The sequence below is a fragment of the Balaenoptera physalus genome (genome assembly GCF_965194825.1).
Source record: "Balaenoptera physalus genome assembly, chromosome: X".
Lineage (NCBI taxonomy): Eukaryota > Metazoa > Chordata > Mammalia > Artiodactyla > Balaenopteridae > Balaenoptera > Balaenoptera physalus.
Window position 1 is genome coordinate 31,827,722 of NC_138903.1, and position 17,397 is coordinate 31,845,118.

Here is a 17,397-nt window from a genome sequence, read left to right on the forward strand (position 1 = left end):
TTTTTGTTATTGAGCTGCATGAGCTGCTTGTAAATTTTGGAGATTAATCCTTTGTCAGTTGCTTCATTTGCAAATATTTTCTCCCATTCTGAGGGTTGTCTTTTGGTCTTGTTTATGGTTTCCTTTGCTGTGCAAAAGCTTTTAAGTTTCATTAGGTCCCATTTGTTTATTTTTGTTTTTATTTCCATTTCTCTGGAGGTGGGTCAAAAAGAATCTTGCTGTGATTTATGTCATAGAGTGTTCTGCCTAGGTTTTCCTCTAAGAGTTTGATAGTGTCTGGACTTACATTTAGGTCTCTAATCCATTTTGAGTTTATTTTTGTGTATGGTGTTAGGGAGTGTTCTAATTTCCTACTTTTACATGTAGCTGTCCAGTTTTCCCAGCACCACTTATTGAAGAGGCTGTCTTTTCTCCACTGTATATGCTTGCCTCCTTTATCAAAGATAAGGTGACCATATGTGCGTGGGTTTACCTCTGGGCTTTCTATCCTGTTCCATTGATCTATGTTTCTGTTTTTGTGCCAGTACCATACTGTCTTCATTACTGTAGCTTTCTAGTATAGTCTGAAGTCAGGGAGCTTGATTTCCTCCAGCTCCATTTTTCGTTCTCAAGATTGCTTTGGCTATTCGGGGTCTTTTGTGTTTCCATACAAATTGTGAAATTTTTTGTTCTAGTTCTGTGAAAAATGCCAGTGGTAGTTTGATACGGATTGCATTGAATCTTTAGATTGCTTTGGGTAGTAGAGTCATTTTCACAATGTTGATTCTTCCAATCCAAGAACATGGTATATCTCTCCATCTATTTGTATCATCTTTAATTTCTTTCATCAGTGTCTTATAATTTTCTGCATACAGGTCTTTTGTCTCCTTAGGTAGGTTTATTCCTAGATATTTTATTCTTTTTGTTGTAATGGTAAATGGGAGTGTCTTCTTAATTTCACTTTCAGATTTTTCATCATTAGTGTATAGGAATGCAAGAGATTTCTGTGCATTAATTTTGTATCCTGCTACTTTACCAAATTCATTGATTAGCTCTAGTAGTTTTCTGGTAGCATCTTTAGGACTCTCTATGTATAGTATCATGTCATCTGCAAACAGTGACAGCTTTACTTCTTCTTTTCCGATTTGGATTCCTTTTATTTCTTTTTCTTCTGATTGCTGTGGCTAAAACTTCCAAAACTATGTTGAATAATAGTGGTGAGAGTGGGCAACCTTGTCTTGTTCCTGATCTTAGTGGAAATGGTTTCAGTTTTTCACCATTGAGGACGATGTTCGCTGTGGGTTTGTCATATATGGCCTTTATTATGTTGAGGAAAGTTCCCTCTATGCCTACTTTCTGCAGGGCTTTTATCATAAATGGGTGTTGAATTTTGTCAAAAGCTTTCTCTGCATCTACTGAGATGATCATATGCTTTTTCTTCTTCAATTTGTTAATATGGTGTATCACGTTGATTGATTTGCGTATATTGAAGAATCCTTGCATTCCTGGAATAAACCCCGCTTGATCATGGTGTATGGTCCTTTTAATGTGCTGTTGGATTCTGTTAGCTAGTATTTTGTTGAGGATTTTTGCATCTATGTTCATCAGTGATACTGGCCTGTAGTTTTCTTTCTTTGTGACATCTTTGTCTGGTTTTGGTATCAGGGTGATGGTGGCCTCGTAGAATGAGTTTGGGAGTGTTCCTCCCTTTGCTATATTTTGGAAGAGTTTGAGAAGGATAGGTGTTAGCTCTTCTCTAAATGTTTGATAGAATTCGCCTGTGAAGCCATCTGGTCCTGGGCTTTTGTTTGTTGGAAGATTTTTAATCACAGTTTCAATTTCAGTGCTTGTGATTGGTCTGTTCATATTTTCTATTTCTAACTGGTTCAGTCTCGGCAGGTTGTGCATTTCTAAGAATTTGTCCATTTCTTCCAGGTTGTCCATTTTATTGGCATAGAGTTGCTTGTAGTAATCTCTCATGATCGTTTGTATTTCTGCAGTGTCAGTTGTTACTGCTCCTTTTTCATTTCTAATTCTATTGATTTGGGTCTTCTCCCTTTTTTTCTTGATGAGTCTGGCTAATGGTTTATCAATTTTGTTTATCTTCTCAAAGAACAAGCTTTTAGTTTTATTGATCTTTGCTATTGTTTCCTTCATTTCTTTTTCATTTATTTCTGATCTGATCTTTATGATTTCTTTCCTTCTGTTAACTTTGGGGTTTTTTTGTTCTTCTTTCTCTAATTGCTTTAGGTGCAAGGTTAGGTTGTTTATTTGAGATGTTTCCTGTTTCTTGAGGTAGGCTTGTATTGCTATAAACTTCCCTCTTAGAACTGCTTTTGCTGCATCCCATAGGTTTTGGTTCGTCGTGTCTCCATTGTCATTTGTTTCTAGGTATTTTTTGATTTCCCCTTTGATTTCTTCAGTGATCACTTCGTTATTAACTAGTGTATTGTGTAGCCTCCATGTATTTGTATTTTTTACAGATCTTTTCCTGTAATTGATATCTAGTCTCATAGCGTTGTGGTCGGAAAAGATACTTGATACGATTTCAATTTTTTTAAATTTACCAAGGCTTGATTTCTGACCCAAGATATGATCTATCCTGGAGAACGTTCCATGAGCACTTGAGAAAAATGTGTATTCTGTTGTGTTTGGGTGGAATGTCCTGTAAATATCAATTAAGTCCATCTTGTTTAATGTATCATTTAAAGCTTGTGTTTCCTTATTTATTTTCATTTTGGATGATCTGTCCATTGGTGAAAGTGGGGTGTTAAAGTCCCCTATTATGATTGTGTTACTGTCAATTTCCCCTTTTATGGCTGTTAGTATTTGCCTTATGTATTGAGGTGCTCCTATGTTGGGTGCATAAATATTTACAATTGTTATATCTTCTTCATGGATCGATCCCTTGATCATTATATAGTATCCTTCTTTGTCTCTTGTAATAGTCTTTATTTTAAAATCTATTTTGTCTGATATGAGAATTGCTACTCCAGCTTTCTTTTGATTTCCATTTGCATGGAATATCTTTTTCCATCCCCTCACTTTCAGTCTGTATGTGTCCCTAGGTCTGAAGTGGGTCTCTTGTAGACAGCATATATACGGGTCTTGTTTTTGTATCCATTCTGCCAGCCTGTGTCTTTTGGTGGGAGCCTTTAATTCATTTACATTTAAGGTAATTATTGATATGTATGTTCCTATTCCCATTTTCTTAAATGTTTTGGGTTTGTTATTGTAGGTGTTTTCCTTCTCTTGTGTTTCTTGCCTAGAGAAGTTCCTTTAGCATTTGTTGTAAAGCTGGTTTGGTGGTGCTGAACTCTCTCAGCTTTTGCTTGTCTGTAAAGGTTTTAATTTCTCCATCAAATCTGAATGAAATCCTTGCTGGGTAGAGTAATCTTGGTTATAGGTTTTTCTCCTTCATCACTTTAAATATTTCCTGCCACTCCCTTCTGGCTTGCAGAGTTTCTGCTGAAAGATCAGCTGTTAACCTTATGGGGATTCCCTTGTGTGTTATTTGTTGTTTTTCCCTTGCTGCTTTTAATGTTTTCTTTATATTTAATTTTTGATAGTTTGATTAATATGTGTCTTGGCGTGTTTCTCCTTGGAATTATCCTGTATGGGACTCTCTGTGCTTCCAGGACTTGATTAACTATTTCCTTTCCCATATTAGGGAAGTTTTCAACTATAATCTGTTCAAATATTTTCTCAGTCCCTTTCTTTTTCTCTTCTTCTTCTGGGACCCCTATAATTTGAATGTTGGTGCGTTTAATGTTGTCCCAGAGGTCTCTGAGACTGTCCTCAGTTCATTCTTTTTTCTTTATTCTGCTCTGCAGTAGTTATTTCCACTATTTTATCCTCCAGGTCACTTATCCTTTCTTCTGCCTCAGTTATTCTGCTATTGATCCCTTCTAGAGTATTTTAAATTTCATTTATTGTGTTATTCATCGTTGTTTGGTTCCTCTTTATTTCTTCTAGGTCCTTGTTAAATGTTTCTTGCATTTTGTCTATTCCGTTTCCAAGATTTTGGATCATCTTTACTATCATTATTCTGAATTCTTTTTCAGGTAGACTGCCTATTTCCTCTTCATTTGTTAGGTCTGGTGGGTTTTTACCTTGCTCCTTCATCTGCTGTGTGTTTTTCTGTCTTCTCATTTTGCTTATCTTACTGTGTTTGGGGTCTCCTTTTCGCAGGCTGCAGGTTCGTAGTTTCTGTTGTTTTTGGTATCTGTCCCCAGTGGGTAAGGTTGGTTCAGTGGGTTGTGTAGGCTTCCTGGTGGAGGGGACTAATGCCTGTGTTCTGGTGGATGAGGCTGGATCTTGTCTTTCTGGTGGGCAGGTCCACGTCTGGTGGTGTTTTGGGGTGTCTGTGGCCTTATTATGATTTTAGGCAGCCTCTCTGCTAATGGGTGGGGTTGTGTTCCTGTCTTGCTAGTTGTTTGGCATAGGGTGTCCAGCACTGTAACTTGCTGGTCGTTGAGTGAAGCTGGGTCTTGGCATTGAGATGGAGATCTCTGAGAGATTTTCGCCGTTTGGTATTATGTGGAGCTGGGAGGTCTCTTGTGGACCAGTGTCCTGAAGTTGGCTCTCCCACCTCAGAGGCACAGTCCTGATGCCTGGCTGGAGCACCAAGAGCCTTTCATCCACATGGCTCAGAATAAAAGGGAGAAAAAATAGAAAGAAAGAAAGAGGATAAAATAAAATAAAATAAAGTTATTAAAATAAAAAATAAAAAATAATTTTTAAGGAAAAAAGAATTTTTAATGTAAAAAAAAAATAAAACGGACGGACAGAACCCTAGGACAAATGGTGAAAGCAAAGCTATACAGGCAAAATCTCACACAGAAGCATACACATACACACTCAGAAAAAGAGGAAAAGGGGAGAAAATAATATATCTTGCTCCCAAAGTCTACCTCCTGAATTTGGGATGATTCGTTGTCTATTCAGGTATTCCACAGATGCAGGTACATCAAGTTGTTTGTGGCGATTTAATCCGCTGCTCCTGAGGCTCCTGGGAGAAATTTCCCTTTCTCTTCCTTGTTCGCACAGCTCCTGGGTTTCAGCTTTGGATTTGGACCCGCCTCTGCGTGTAGGTCGCCTGAGGGCGTCTGTTCTTCGCTCACACAGGACGGGGTTAAAGGAGCACCTGCTTCGGGGGCTCTGGCTCACTCAGGCCCGGAGGAGAGAGGGGCACGGATGCGGGGCGAGCCTGCGGCGTCACAGGCGGGAGTGATGTTGAACCAGCCTGAGGCGTGCCGTGCGTTCTCCTGGGGAAGTTGTCCCTGGATCACGGGACCCTGGCAGTGGTGGGCTGCACAGGCTCCCGGGAGGGGCGGTGTGGATAGTGACCTGTGCTCACACACAGGCTTCTTGGTGGCGGCAGCAGCAGCCTTAGCGTCTCATGCCCGTCTCTGGGGTCCGCGCTGATAGCCGCGGCTCGTGCCCGTCTCTGGAGCTTGTTTAAGCGGCGCTCTGAATCCCCTCTCCTGGCGCACCAGGAAACAAAGAGGCAAGAAAAAGTCTCTTGCCTGTTCGGCAGCTCCAGACCTTTTCCCGGACTCCCTCCCGGCTAGCTGTGGCGCACTGCCCCATTCAGGCTGTGTTCACGCAGCCAACCACAGTCCTCTCCCTGGGATCGGACTGAAGCCTGAGCCTCAGCTCCCAGCCCTGGCCCGTCCTGGCGGGTGAGCAGACATGCCTCTCGGGCTGGTGAGTGCTGGTTGGCACCGATCCTCTGTGCGGGAATCTCTCCGCTCTGCCCTCCGCACCCCTGTGGCTGTGCTCTCCTCCACGGCTCCGAAGCGTCTCCCCTCCGCCACCCGCAGTGTCCGCCTGCGAAGGGGCTTCCTAGTGTGTGGAAACCTTTCCTCCTTCACAGCTCCCTCCCACTGGTGCAGGTCCCGTCCCTATTCTTTTGTCTCTGTTATTTCTTTTTTCTTTTGCCCTACCTAGGTACGTGAGGAGTTTCTTGCCTTTTGGGAGGTCTGACGTCTTCTGCCAGCATTCAGTGGGTGTTCTATAGGAGCAGTTCCACATGTATTTCTGATGTATTTGTGGGGAGGATGGTGATCTCTGCATCTTACTCTTCCGCCATCTTCTCCTCTCTCCTATATGATCTTTACAAAGAAATTTTGTAGCCTTATTGAGGAAAAATTTTAAAGATTTAAATAATTGGGAAGATACGCTTTTTCATGAACTGAAAAACAAAAAAAACAAAACAAAATCCCAAAGCAAACATTGTTATGTGGTCTCCATTTTGTATTTATTTTATATTTTAATTCCTACAACATCGTGTGAGATAGGTGTTATTGCCTCGAGTTTAAAGATAAAGAAACTGTGGGTCTATAAATTCATGCAGTAAGTAGCATGGCCAGAACCTGAATATATATTTCTCTGTCTAAAGTCCCTGATTTTTCCACAGTACCACTGGAGTAGACACTGTTAGTGCCCTACCCAGACACTCTCAGATACTTCTTACCAGCTTTGTGCATTCCTTTCCAGGCTTCTGCATGCCTTGCCACTGAGGTGTCATATATTTGACCTTCAGAGGATTACCCTTGGGCATTGGAGTCTCCTTGTTCACACAGAGTCAGGAACGTCTAGCAATTTTATATCCCTCCCATCCCCTGCAAAATTCCCAGACAATCCATGGCCTCCTTCCCAGTACAGAGAACTGGAAGTGCCTAGCAATTTCACATTCCCACATCCAATCTCCGAACGGTCCCTAGCCAACGACAGAACAGCTCCTTTGCTTCAAAGCTGAAATACCTTTGAGGTGTATTTTATGCTCCAGGGCCCCTGTAGAACTAGGGTGAGTCTAAGACCTCAACAAAAATTATACACTTTCTGGGCCTCTTCTCCTTTTCTATCCTGCTTCCTTCACTCCCTGAATAGTTTCTCCTGGGAGTAAATCCTTAAAAACACTTGGATCTGAAACCTTAGTTTATTTGGGAGAATATCATCTGCTAAACCTACATTATGAGAGAGATTTATTTCAAATTCACAGTCTAGATAGTAGCCCCCAAATTAAGTGAATATGCTTTTTACATGAGCTTTATAAAATATGAGTATAGAATTGGTTGTAATAATGTTAAATGATCATTCAGTTAGAATACTGTTCATATAATTCAGTTATCTTTGCCAAGTGGTTTTATCTACCTGGCTTTCAGTTTTCTCCTTTGATAAATGAGTGTATTGGATCAGATATTCTCTAAGGCAGTGGATCTCAAAAGGAGGCAGTTTCATCCCCCAGAACACATTTGGTAAAATCTGGAGACGTTTGAGGTTGTCACAACTGAGGAGGAGTGCTGCTGGTACTTCTAGTGGGTAGAGGCCAGGGATGCTGCTAAATAACCTGAAATGCCCTGGACAGCCCCTACAGCAACAAATCATCCAGCTGAAAATATCACTAGTGCTGAGATTGAGAAACCTTGATCTAAGGTCTTACTGTCTCTAAAATTCAGTGAACTATTAATTCTATCTTAGTTTACAGTATGTCAGTTCATCATTTTTGTGATCAATGCATTTTCTGTGAGAAACCAGTCAACTCAGTCAGCTTGATACTAACCAGTTAGTTACTGGTCTGTTTATAAGCAATTGATGGTCAGTTAAGGTAGACTACTTCTGCATGGGCACATAGCCTTTGTAACCTAACATTCAATGACCTACTTGCTGCTCTAGAAAATACTTTTTTAAAAATGTGAAACAGGGGATAGAGAGTACCTAGTGAAAGCAAATACAATGGTAATTTCTTTACATAAAGTGGCATGGGCAAATTAAATAAAGTATGTAGCATGCCATTTTATGACACAGTAATCATAGTTTAATTAAAGAGCTATATGAGTAGTATGCACTTTTGACTTTTTATATTAATCTCAGTAACTAAGAGAAACTAATTTAATACTCCTGATTTGCTGTTATTAATAGAGCAGGTTTCCAATGACATTTGCCATGTTATAGTTTTCTAGAACAGTGAACACATTAAAAGTAGCTATAGTTAGAAGTTCATTGGTTATATTTACAAAAAAAGTACCTATTCCAATTTTTTTACTTGACGTATATCATGGTCATTGTGAATTGCTTGTGTTTAATGTGCCATTAAAACACCCTAAATTAAATGACGTAATGCTACACTATCTACTTCTGTATTTTATCCATTTTAAAGCTTAATTGCTTTATAATGAAGCATAATGTAGAGTCAAATACGGGAGCAAATGAAGAAGAAAGTATTAAAATTCCATGATGTAATTAATTCCACATACTTTATAAAAGATCTCTTTCTATGAAATCATCATTGTGTAAGAAATAAAGAAACATGTAGAAGGACAAAGTATTTTGGATTAATAATGAAGTACATGAGGTGGATGAAGAAAAATGAAATAAAAACATAAAATCTGGACTCCAAAGGTTAGAGGCTTGGTTCTGCTGGCTGGCTTTACTCTTGTTTCTAGGTTCAGAAAAGGAATGTAAATACAGTAAAATAAGCCTAGAGGGCTGTAAAATGATTCCGCGATGAGATGGATTAGGTTAAACTGCTTCACCAAAATACAGCACAGCAATGATACAACAAGCTCCCAAGGGACAAATGGAAAATCCCTCACTGGTGCTGTGTTCAATAGCGGAGCATTTAAGCTTTTGGAAATCAAAACTATGATATCATGTTTTGTGTGTCTTTCTCAAACTGCTACTTGATATTTTATTATTATATTTCTTTATGATCAGGATTTTGTGGACTGTACCTTGAAGATCAATAATTGGAAATGCAGAGATAAGTTTATATAAGAGAGAAAGATATAATGTAGCAGTGCTGTGGTCTGTTTCTGTTCCCCCAAAATTCATATGTTGAAATCCTAATGCCAGATGTGCTGGTATTAGGAGGCAGGGCCTTTGAGAGGTAATTAGGCCATGAAGGTGGAGCCTAATTAATTGTATTAATCCTGTAGTGCCTCACTAAAGAGACTCCACAGAGGTCTCTGACCCATTCCACCATGTAAGGATACAACCAGGAGATACATCCAGGAAGAGGGCCCTCACCCACCCACCCATGCTGGCACTCTGATCTTGGACTTTCCAGCCTCCAGAACTATGGGAAATAAATTTCTGTTGTTTATAAGCTACCCAGTCTATGGTATTTTGTTATAGCAATTCCAACTGACTAAGATAAGCAATATTCAAACTATATTTTTTTTCTCATTTTTCTCATGACCCATGGGAAAAATAGCCTACCAATTCCCATGAACAATACATAGCACATTAGTTATGTATCCACATACCTTTACAACTCAAGATAATTTTTGAATGAAAGTACTTGTGAATGTTTTAATTAAATGGTTAGCTATCTATTTTAATATAAGAAAAAAGGTAGGTCTATTTCTAGAGTGTACATAAAGCTTGGAGATGTGGAAAAATATGTAGAATATAATCAAGGACATCTTCACTCTGTAAAATAATAATGCTGTCTGTGTTTCCAGACTTCATGAATAGTGATATGGAACAATCTCTAAGATGTGTTATTAATCGGGGGGAAAGCAAATTGCAAAACAATATGTACTACTATATTATTACATTTATATAACAGTCAAATGCACGTTTATATCCATATGGGATGAACTCATAAGAAAATTATATGGTGGTAGGGATGAGAGAGGGAATTGAAGGGAATTCAAGAGAGAATTTTATTTTGACAGTATGTTTGAAATTTTTACAGTGTGAAAATGGTTATAGAGCACCAACCACTTCAGTATTTTAACTCTGATCAGCAACAGATCACTTTCAAGCACTTCATATCTGACCCTGATGCTTCAGTCACTGTGAGTATGAGGGTGGACTCATTTCATGTGAAGGGTCCTGGGCGAACTGTTGGAGATTTAGGTTATAATCCTCCCTCTGGTACAAACCACCTGAGTGATCTTGAGCTAATCACCATTTCCCTAAGCTCCAGTCTCCCCATCCATAAATAATGATTTCTAAGGTCTTGTCTTGCTTTACTATTTCAGCTGATCAGAAGTCAGGTAAAAGTATGCACCAATCCAGTGGACCTATGCTGGCTGGCTCTTAAAACTCCTCACTTCATGGTTGTGTCACACTATCCTTTTGAGAAAGTGAAAATTAGCACTGCTAGTAAAAGAGTGCCTCCAATGGGACACGGACAAAGTCAAGTAAACAGTGTTTATACACAGAAGGACCCACCACAACTGAAAATAGGACTAATGACCCCTCTTTGTAAGTGATTTTTGCTTTTTTTATCAGTGATGTCCCCAGGCCAGCATTACTACCCTACCTCATGAAAAAAGATTACTGAGAATCTAATTGCTAAACTGCTCCTTCTTCTTGACAAGACCCTATCCAAGACAGGAGTCCATGATCTCCCTTGGAACTATCAAGCACAAGTCCACACCTATAAACAGCCCCTCTTAAATCACCATTATGAGGTGCCCCAAGGTTTCATGTGGGGTATGTCCTCATTTGCTACAGCCTACTAAATAAATCTGACTTTGACTGCAGATATGTGCCTGGCTCTTTGACTACTAGGATTTGACACTTCCTTTTGACCATCAAAAATATCATTCATGTAACATAAACCGCATCTTTTGTCAAAAGATACTTCTTTTACTGAAAGAACACCCTTATTTTGAAATGCTATTGAAATAAAACATACAAACAATAGCAAGAGGGGTTAATCTATATCCTTGAAGACAGTTTTATTTATATTCTCAAATTATCATCCCGTTCCTCATACCTACATCACTTCATTAATTATCTAGGCCTTTCTTTCACTGGTAACTTCAACATATCCACAAATTGTAGTCATTTACATTCGGAAACATGATGAACATCCTTTAAGAGATTTGTATTAGTTATATATTGCTGTATAACAAATTACCCCAAAATTTACTGACTTAAAGCAACAAACATTTATTATCTCACAGTGAGTTGTGGGCTAAGAATTTGAGTGGCTTAGCTGGATAGTCCTGGCTGGTTCAAGGTCTGTCATGAGATCCTGAATCTTTCCTTCAACCTCACGGAGACTAAATAGGTGGTTTAATGTAAATTAATTTCTGAGCAATCTATTTCCTTACTAACATGTGTGCCATTGAATAATTGTAATCCAGTCACAGACATTTTAGTATGTATTTTCCACACATACGTGTCATGTGAAGGCCTCATAATAACCCTGTGGATCCAGTTTTCAAATGAAGAAACTGAGGCTTGGAGAATTTAAGTATCTTACCCTGTATCTTATAGCTATGGGGAGATAGAATCAGGATACGAAAAAAAGTTTTGTTTAACACCCAAACAATACTTTTTGTACAAGATCAGAGCTTCTAGAGAAAATAATTTTTTAAAAATAAAGAAGAAGAGAAGAAGTAGGAATATTTGTTAATTGGGTCCTTACTTGATAACATAAATGTTTACATACATCATCATGCTTAATCAAGTCCATTCTCTTGTTTAATCAAGTCTGTTTACAATTGCTAGTCCAGAAATCTCTCCGTTTTGGTAAAAATTCCCTTCAAAATATTTTCCAAATAAGCAGTAAACTCATATCACCAGGAATGCCAAAATTCTCTCATCCATATGTGAGCACTGTGGTCTTTTAAAGGGGAAGTCATTATATTTTGTCTCAATATCTTTTGCATCACTTTTCTATGTTCTGTTCCTCCTGAATACTTCTCTATCACATTTTTCTTCCTTCTGCGGAATAGAGAAAGATCAAATATGTTATTTATACCTTTCAGTAAAATGACTACAGTGAGAAGAAGTTTCTGTCAAATATTTTGTATCTTCTCTGCTTTGGCATTTTGAGGCAGTTATTTCTAACTGGCTATTCAGAAGAGAGCAAGAAGGAAAGAATTCAGAGAAAGGTACATTGAGTAGGACCTAAGTCTTTCAATATTTAATGTGAAAAAGAAGATTAAACTGCACTTAATTTCAGATAGTAGTTTCAACACTGAAAGGTATAGATATCAGAGAAAGAGGAAACATCAGAAATACAGTTTATGTAAAACTATACTAAACAGGGTTACTTGTGTGCTCTCATATGCAGTTTGAAATATCTATCAAGTGAAGCTATGCATTTTCTTTGATCACAACATTAAACATTAAGCTAACAGTGCAGTGGAAGTAATTCAAGATCTGGAGTCAGCAAGAAATGATTTCAGGTTCTAGTTTTACCATTACTGGTTATGTAACCTTGGACAACCTGTCTGTGACACTTTGTGTATCTGTAAAATGGGAGTAATAATCGTGCCTATTTTTCCTGGTTGTGGTAAAGGTTAGAACTAACGTAGATAATTTGCCTAATACAGAGTAAAAGCTCAGGAAGTGACGCTTTAATGAGTCTTAGTTTACATTTATTTATTTGCTTATGGAAAAAATGTGCTAATTTAGGAGAGCTAGAAAGAGAAATGTTTCTTCACCCCTTCCTAGCTACTCGGTTCTTAGATCTCCAGTACTTGGACCTCCACCTGTTCTTAGATCAATTTACCGTCACCCAGTAAGTGCTTCTTCTGAAGCCGGAAGCTGCTTTGAGAAGCATACCTCCTTTTAAGAAATAACTTCCTTTGTGCAAAGTTTCCAGATGTCAGGTAGGCTTACCTCACCTATGTTTCTGGTTAGTAGACTGCAGATTTTAGATTATTATTTTCTTAAATGTAAGCAAGACTTTCAAAATGAGTTCCCAATCAAAAATACTAAGGTATTCACGTTAGCTAGCTTGATAAAATGGATATGTGTGCTTGTGCTTCCAATCCTCGTTGAATGTGAAGTTGACAGACAAGAAAAATCCTTTTAAACTTTACAGATATAAGCTTTTATTTGCTTAAAGCCAGAAAAATACCCCATAAGAATATGTAACTAATTCTTAATCAGTTTTTGAAATTCTTCTGTATAAACGGCTGCCAAAAATAAATGATATATTGATAGATCTTTATAGACTAATATTTAAATTACTTGCATGTGCTCAATCATGAACTGTGAGGAAATGAAAACTTATAAAAGACTGATTATTTCAAGTAAATACTGACTAGTTTGTTTTAGCAGTAGGAAAGTATAAAATCTGGCCTGTTTGAAGATACAAAGTTTGAGAAACTTTAAAGGAATTTGCCCTCTCCCAGTTGTCAGTAGGAATTCACCAACCTATGGGGACTCAGCTCAGTTCCACACAGGCTTATGTTTTAAATTCCTTGTTTATTTGGTATAGAAAGAACCTTTTTACAAAGAGTGATTTTTGGTTTTCCCCAAATCCCACCTCTGTGAATTTCCCCTGCAGTTTTGGAGCTTGAAAAGTACATTATAGTCATCCACCTCTCTTTCTTCCTATAAACCAGTGTTCACAGTACACTGCACCAGGGAGTTCACCCTGAAACATTCACACTCCTAAACCTTCATTACCCAGGATTCAAACTAGGCTGAACACTGTCATACTCCTGACAGCTCTGCACATATTCTCTTGCATTCTCTGTGGTTATAATGTGTCCTCTGTATATTGCTGTGGGGATAGCACAATTTAAGCTAATCATTGAATCGGGAATTTGAATCTTCACCTGAGTCTTGCACCCAAGAACAGGGGTAATGTTGGAATTACCTATAGCAAATCAATTATGAAAAATAAAATGGAGAAATGGAAATACAAATGAGATCTAAATAAAAAGTAATATAAATTGATGAGCTGGACTTCATTAAAATTAACAACTTCTGCCCTGTGAAAGAAGATATCAAGAGAATTAGAAGGGAAGCCGCAGACTAGGAGAAAATATTTGCAAAAGATGCATCTGATTAAAGACTGTTATCCAAAATTACAAAGAACTCTTAAAACTCAACAATAAGAAAACAAACAACCTGATTAAAAAATGGGCCAAAGACCTTAACAGATACCTCACCAAAGATATACAGGTGGCAAATAAGCATATGAAAAGATGTTCCATATCATATGTCATCAGGGAAATGCAAATTAAAACAACAGTGAGATACCACTACACGCCTGTTAGAATGGCTGAAATCCAGAACCCTGACAACAGCAATTGCTGGTGAGGATGTTCTGCACAATGTACCCTCCTCTCAATTTTATAGTAAACCTAAAACTGCTCTAAAAAATAAAGTCTTTTAAAAAGTAATGTAAAAGAATTGAAGTTCTTGCTAGACCTTAATGTTTGTTACATTTGTTGGAATGGAATTTTCTGAAGGTCTTATTCATAAATGTACCATCCATAGCCCAATACTGTGGCTGGCATAAAATAGGGACTGAAGTGAATTGAAATTCTTTATCCAAAATGAATTCCTTTTCTAGAAAGGAAAAACTGACCAAATTCATGGAAATTTATGTTCAAATCTAACTTCTAATTTGGTACCAGAGCTGGTCAGGTGTTTAGACTGAGCTTCTTGCCAAAAACTACCAAAACTGCCAGATGAAATATTAAAAGTACCTTCTTGAAAACATTGCCTAGATGATAAAACAGAAAGAATGATATGGCCAAACTTAAGAGAAGGCTGGAACCAGATAATTAGCCTGAGCATAGAAGCCAGTTTTGCCCTAAGGGTATTTGCTGAATTTGACTTTAAATTTTCACAATCTTGGTTTAGGATACAAAGGGCGAAATGCAGGCCTCCCAGAGGCTGGAGACAAGTAGGACTCTTCCCCTTGTAAATTTCATACCACAAGGGCAGGGTAACCGAAAACTAAGGTTAAAGCTGCCTACTCTGTATACACCCTCAGGAACTGCAAGGAATACCACTGCCTGGATGATGAGCAAAAGATGGCTTCATACGAAGTGCTCTGAAATGTTCAAGAACAAATGACTCTAATCTCACACACACTTTTCCAAAGGACAGGACAAGGGAAGACTTCCCAATTCAGTTTCATGTTACCAGATCCCTGATACAGAAACCTGAGGAGAAAAGTACAAGAAGGCCAACCTCACTCATGAACATAGGTGCAAAAATCCTAGACACAATAATAATATAAGTGGAATCTTCAAGGTATAAAAAGATGAATACACTGGAGCAAGTTAATTTACCATTGAAAGTCAATTAATGTAAATTATTGCAGTATTATAAGATGGAAAATTCATATAATTAATGAAAGAAAGCACTCTATAAAATTTAACATACATGCAGAATTTGAAAAAGGAAAAAATATTGTACACTTATAATTTTGTTCAGGGCTAGATATCATGTTAAGTGTTTTTTCCACAATAAAATTTTTAAAAAGGGAAAAAAAAAACTTGTTAACAGCCTAGGAGTAGAACAGAGATTCTTCAGTCTGCTAAAGAGTGACACTTTGAAAGATTTCCATTTGAGATAAGGATGCTCTACACAGTTATTCAACATTGTATAGCTGGTCCTCACTTCCACAGTAAAGCCTTAAGGTAAGTAATTTCAGAAAACCCATAAATGGAGAGACATACATTTTCCTGAATTGAAAAACTCAATATTGCCAATATATCAGTTCTACTCAAGTTGTTTTATAGAGTCAGTGGAATCCCAGTCAAAATCTTGAAAGTACTTTTGTGAAATATGAAAAGATGGAAAGTTGATTCTAAAATTTATATAGAAGAGAAAAGTGGTAAGGAAAGTCAGGACTCTCGTAGAGAAGAATAAGATGCAGAAATTTTCTGACTACATGTTGTGGCTTATTATAAAGCTGCGGTAATCAGGAATGTGTGGAATTGGTGCTTGGATAGAAAATAGACCAAATAGAATAGAAAGAGAACGCAGAAACAGACCAACTCATATATGGGCACTCCATATATGAAAAAAAGGACAAGGAATATTTGCTGATCAGCAGGGAAGAATAGACTACTGAAGAATGTTTCTGGCTTAATTTGGAATCCATGGATAAAAAATAAAAATTAGAAACAAGACAGGGATATCCTTTCTCACTACTCCTATTCAACATTGTTCTGTAAATCATAGCTCATTCAATAAGGCAAGAAAAAGAAGTAAAAGTATACAGTTTGGAAAGAAAGAAATAAGAATATGTCTATTTACAGATGACATAATTGTCTATATAGAAAACATGAAAGGGTCTTAAAAACAAAACAACTACTGGAACTGTAAGCAAATTTAGCAAGGTCTCAGAAACAAAGTCAATGTACAGTAGTCAACTGCTTTTCTGTATACCACCAATAAATAATTTGAATTTTAAATTAAGAAATCTGTACTTTTTAAAACAGCACCAAAAAAATGAAGTGCTTGGGTATAAATCTAACAAAATATGTGCAGGGTCTATATGTGAAAACTGCAAAACACTGAAGAAAGAAACCAAAGAAGATACAAATAATTAGACAATCTGTGTTCATGGATTGGAAAACTTGATACAGTTAAAATGTCAACTCTTCCTAATGTGATCTAAAGATTTAATGCAATTTCAGTGAAAGTCTCAGTAAGCTTCTTTTATAAAAAGATATCTATAAACTGATTCTGAAATTTACACAAAAAGGCAAAATTACTAGAATAGTCAAAACAATTCTGAAAAGGAAGAACAAAGCTAGAGAACTCACATTACCCAGTTTTATGATCTACTATAAGGCCACAGTAATCAAGGCAGCCTGGTATTGGCAAAAGCATAGACATAAAAATCATTTCCAGGTAAGTTTAGTTAATACATAAACTAAATACAATGGAATATTACTCAGCCATAAAAAGAAACAAAATTGAGTTATTTGTAGTGAGGTGGATGGACCTAGAGTCTGTCATACAGAGTGAAGTAAGTCAGAAAGAGAAAAACAAATACCGTATGCCAACACATATATATGGAATCTAAAAAAAAAAAATGGTCACGAAGAACCTAGGGGCAAGACGGGAATAAAGACGCAGACCTACTAGAGAATGGACTTGAGGATGTGGCGGGGGGGTAAGCTGGGACAAAGTGAGAGAGTGGCATGGACATATATACACTACCAAATGTAGAATAGATAGCTAGTGGGAAGCAGCCACATAGCACAGGGAGATCAGCTCGGTGCTTTGTGACCACCTAGAGGGGTGGGATAGGGAGGGTGGGAGGGAGGGAGATGCAAGAGGGAAGAGATATGGGAATATATGTATATGTATAACTGATTCACTTTGTTATAAAGCAGAAACTAACACACCATTGTAAAGCAATTATACTACAATAAAGATGTTAAAATAAATAAATAAATAAATATGTATTAGTTTTTGATTTCTGCATAACAGGTTACCACAAACTTAGCAGCTTAAAATGACATCCATTTATTAGCTCACTTTCTGTAGTTCAGAAGTCCAGACACAGCATGGCTGGGCTCTCTGCTCAGAGTCACACACATACATCAGGCTAAAATCAAGATGTCAGTCAGGCTATGTTCTTATCTGGAGCTCCGTCATCTTCTAAGCTTATGAGGTTGTGGTGGAATTCAGTTTCTTGCAGTTTAGGCCTGGGTCCCTGTTTCCTCGCTGGCTGTC

The 17,397-nt window shown here is 37.7% G+C and overlaps 1 long non-coding RNA gene and 1 pseudogene across 4 annotated transcripts in view; both read left to right on the forward strand.

Annotated features, from left to right (window-relative positions):
* LOC309652666 overlaps window positions 1-17,397 on the forward strand; it is an 857,026-nt gene that overhangs the window by 229,485 nt on the left and 610,144 nt on the right. The gene's annotated exons all lie outside the window — the stretch shown is intronic.
* The window catches only part of LOC309652561 (melanoma-associated antigen B16 pseudogene), a 392,313-nt pseudogene that overhangs the window by 15,923 nt on the left and 358,993 nt on the right, over window positions 1-17,397 (forward strand). For 2 of the 3 annotated variants that reach the window (XR_014268752.1, XR_014268754.1), the window contains exon 2: window positions 9,686-9,788. The product of XR_014268752.1 is annotated as a melanoma-associated antigen B16 pseudogene (transcript). Of the gene's footprint in view, window positions 1-9,685; window positions 17,130-17,397 lie in introns of those variants that run through there. The other variant, XR_014268753.1, reaches the window with a different exon arrangement.